At 40.6% G+C, this 4,420-nt stretch overlaps 1 long non-coding RNA gene across 2 annotated transcripts; it reads right to left on the reverse strand.

Moving 5' to 3' along the window:
• Positions 1-2,339: 2,339 nt before the first annotated feature.
• LOC147886246 (uncharacterized) lies at positions 2,340-3,819 on the reverse strand. 2 transcript variants are annotated; one of them, XR_015543365.1, is made up of 4 exons: positions 3,761-3,819; positions 3,357-3,436; positions 3,104-3,179; positions 2,340-2,982 (listed from the first exon to the last, which is right to left on the reverse strand). It is a non-coding gene; the product is annotated as an uncharacterized LOC147886246 (long non-coding RNA). The 2 variants fall into 2 exon arrangements; XR_015543364.1 differs by having other exon boundaries at positions 3,329-3,436; positions 3,761-3,783.
• Between the last annotated feature and the right edge of the window lie 601 nt (positions 3,820-4,420).

The following is a 4,420-nucleotide window of genomic DNA, read 5'->3' on the forward strand; positions in this document are numbered from 1 at the left end:
GAGCGGTAAGAGAAGGGTGAGAAAAGAGTAATGCATGTATGTGGGGCTTTTATAGGACCCTAGATCCTAATCACGGGGAGGAATACTGATAGATTAAAATACAGGCAGTTAGGGAGGGTGAGAAAAGAGCAAGCTAAGAAACGAGTAGCATATAGGTTAGAAAACCTTTTCATCCCATCCCCATCCATAAGCCTTAATGGAGCCCATGTCTGGGAAGGACCAATCGTCTCCAACAAGGTGGGGACCTCAACTAAACCAATCGCCTTGATGGAGCCCACCAATTGTCTCGAACAAGGTGGGGAACTCAACTAAACAATTTCCCAACTGAGCCTAGCCTTGATACTCTTCAAATGGAGGGTGCATAGCCTAGCCTCAATTTCCCAAATTAACCTAGCCCTAATACTCTTAGATGGAGGGTTCATAAATTCCTAAACCGAAAATTTCATGGAATTACAATCTTATGCGATTGGACTCACATGCATGCCTTTGAATGCAAAGAAAAATGCTTTCCAAGAGTTCCAACCATTGATAATTATTTATCTTGACCGTCTTCATTTGGTGTTATCTTTCAAATCCACATCTATACACTATTAGAGGGAATCTCGAAAAGATGGAACAATAGAGCACTACAAATATGAGTAGCACCCCGATGAAAAAAAGCGAGTGATAAAAATACAATTATAAAGTACCAATTGTATTAATAGTTTACAATACGGGACAAATGCCATTTGTATTTGTCCTAACAATGCACTCATCCTATCTTCTTGTCTCATACTACATTTACATGATCAAGCTTTCGTTACATCTCTGATCTGCATGTAAGCAACCTACATATGTAATGGCACAAGTGACGACCGTTCATATACAACTTTATAAATCCTATTGTAAAGAGACCCCTAGGATTTAACTTCATAGACAAGTGGGTTTGTTTTGCAATCAAATAATGTCTTCGTTGATGACTACGTAGAGAACAACTGTCATTTGAGTGAGATTTACTCTATGACCCATCAAATTGAACTGTGGACTCCTTGGGTTGAGCCCAAGCTGACTAAAAGAAGTCACCTAGATCGAGGTTTAGGCTTTTATCTGTCATCAACCATCCCATTGCACCTCTCATGTCAGGTATCCATTATCTTTGATTCAAGATAACTCAACAATGCTCTCTTCATATGCTGACTTAAAATGCTTGAAATTTGAAACCGATAGCTCAACTTGCCTTACGAGCGTACAAGGGATGGGCTAAACAAATCTATCAAGGGTCACCTCGCTTTACATCTAGGGATGAACTGAAAATCTCTCAAGGTGGTTCTAAGTAGAAAAGGAGGATGCTCTAAGAGAAAAGGAAGAGAGGTCTTTAGACAATCTCTAAAAGCATAGTCTGGGCAGACACATCTCGCTTGACCAAGATTTTTGAAGTGTTGGAACACCTGTGCTAAGGAATTGAATAACTGATGAACCTTGCAAGTTCTCCATTCGTCATTCAATTGAATTATTTGCCAGCCAGCTCCTCCATGGCAGCCTTACTGCTGCAGTCATGCCACAAGCAGCAAGCATGTATCAGGTATGCATATCAGGGCCTCCTTTGAGTTGTTTGAGTATGCACCATTTCTCCAATGAAAATTAATGTGCATACAGGAGCCCACTATCCAATAACTCCATATATAGGACACTGGACACAAATAAAAGAATCCTTTCAACAGTGCTTTCACGGCTATTTTTCCTTACATTCAAAGCCTGAAGTGTTAACAAGGTGTTTCTTTTCACAATGCAATGAACAAGCGGCAGACCTTGCATCTTGGCTGGAAACACATAGTAAGGAGAGAGCTTTGAAAAAATGCTGCACTTTTATTAGGGGCATATGACACCTCATAGAACTAGAATGCATCCAGTCCTATGAAATTAAGTACCAAGAATAGGAAAAAAGGAGGCATGTAGACAACGAAGATATCAAGGAGGTATTTACAGAGGACCCAAACAGAACTAGAACAGAGCAGAAAATCGGGTCATGTAAAACTTCTGATGTGTCTGAAATTGGTCATGCTTTCTTTGTGCGTATTTAGCTCAGATGCTACTTTACCAGCATCAAAAATTGGTGGCATTCCACATTTCATCGCTTTGGTTTTGCCTTTTGATAGAGAGGGAAAACTTCATCAACTTGGTTGAAGCTCTCTCAAACATTTGGAAACCAACGTGCAATCATTTAATGGGAATCTAGCATTATAAGTACTTCGGGGTTCTTGATCCAGCACCTATTGCTTTTGTTAGTAAGAAACATCCTAAATTTATACTATTGAAAGCTTTTCTCTATGGCCACCATGAGATGGTCATAGGCCATTTGCTGCATATTAGAAGACAGAGCGTGTTATGCCTCCACAAGTCGTTACAGGTGAGCACTGAACACACGTAAAATGCAGTGCATTGACTCTGAATAAGAACCGGTAACTAGCTTGATCAGTTGATTGCATCCAGTGGAACTTGAACAGTTCCTCTAGTGTAATAAGGCTTTCGTGGGACAAATGCTATAGCATATTATGCGATGCCTTACTACACCTGCATTCCCTGTTAGTACTTGCAAATTAAGAGACTGTAATAGACGAAGTTTAGAATTAGCGACCATACCTGCATTACACTCGTGGGATGGAAGACCCAAATATTTCTCTCTTTGAAATATGCGAAAAGCTCACAATCGTAAGTGACGCAAAAGTGTTCCGACAAAAGATCCTACATCAGCATCAAAAAACCCAAAATGAAACTTGAGGAACGCTGAAGGAATGGCATCCACCCGTGTTCTAGGGGCTCCAGCAGGTCAATGCTTCCTAAATCCTCTTCTAATGCACCATCCCCTTTTGTCTGACAATGTCTTTCTTCAATTTTCACTGCACAATTCTCTGTGAGCCGTTGCATTTCGTCGTTCATCAAGCTGCTCCCCAGTCTCTAGTTTACTCCTTGTAGCCCTTCAAATCAGTTGTTTCAAAGCCAAGCCTATACCGATGAGCGAGAGCGAAGTTAGAGGAACGATTCCCAATGCATCTAACTCAAAAGAAGTAGAAATGTTAGCACGCCGCAGACGAAAACGAACAGGTAAAAAGTCATGAGGAGTCACCTCGCTGACCCATACCTAGATCTTTTACATGCCCCTTGTTTTGCGAGAACGGTCCTTAACAGAATGGTTCGTGCATCTACACAAGTTGCATACGTTACGAGCCAAATTTTGAGATAATTGAAACAATTTCCAGAAGAGAAAGACTCGCTGAAAGGTAACTCTTCAAATCCGCAGCATACAGCTAGCCTTCTCAAGCTTGATTCAAATAGCTACATCGAGCTCTACTTTTCAAGTAGTACTTCAGTTCTCTCACTGTATCAGTCCATAAAGCATTTTTCGTAGCCCTCCCATCCATGCAGGCAGAATCCACGTTATTTCATCGTAATCATATGCCTGCAAGGAATGGGTGGGATAGGAACACAGCCTTGTCTGTTGAGCTTGTCGAGCTTGGAAGAAGAACATACAAGAATGATGAACAACATTAGTTTACACTCCTCTGGCCCTAGTCAAATGCAAGATTTTGACTTCCATGCTTCCTCGGGTGACCCTTAGTGTTGTTTGAGTAAGAGCCCTCCAACCAAGTATTTGCCAATGACCTATTTTTCCTCCCTTAAGAGTTTAGTGTGATACAACTAGGCTTATTCAAAACAAGATAATCTCTCTATCAGATGAAACAAAAAAAGGAAAAGAAACTTCATGGTTACAAGAAATCCAAACCTTGGCCGACAACTCTACCAAGTAGGATGGAGACCTCAATTGTGTGATTCGGATGAGGTTATATGAAAATTGTATGGATCTTTGAATAGATTCACTTTAGACTTGCGATAAGTAATTATTTGACAATCAAATAGAGCTTACAAAAAATTAGACTTTTCCTTTCTACATCTTTGGAATCATACACTTCCATGAAGAATTCTGAAATTTTGAAGATCGAACTGGACCCATAAAGTGTAGATGGCAACTTTCCCATTATAAGTCAAATTGCAACAGAAGCGGAAAGTGATCTGAATCGAAGCATTCGTTCATGACCCTTCCCTGTACTCTAGGCTTTATCCAGTCTCCTTTCTTGAAAAAATAAATCATGTCTAGTCTTGCCACACACCATTTCTCGTTTGCATGTCTATTGTGCCAGGTAAAAATTATTGCTTCCTTCAACGCATCATAACTGATCCAGTCGATTAGTTCACAGCTTGTTTCCATATGCTTCCACTTTGTTCTTTCTTGTAGTGGCATGTCAGTACTTTCGTGTGATCTATCCAGTTCACTGCATACATTATTCCAGTCCCCCATGAGCACAACATCTCTTCCGGCTATTGTTTCTCTCAGCCTATCCCACAACTCACTCCTGAGGGTCATATTGTTGGGGGCATATACAGA

Source organism: Dipteris shenzhenensis, chromosome 24 (assembly GCF_047967505.1).
Source record: "Dipteris shenzhenensis isolate YYH24624 ecotype China chromosome 24, Dip_SZ_1.0, whole genome shotgun sequence".
Taxonomy (NCBI): domain Eukaryota; kingdom Viridiplantae; phylum Streptophyta; class Polypodiopsida; order Gleicheniales; family Dipteridaceae; genus Dipteris; species Dipteris shenzhenensis.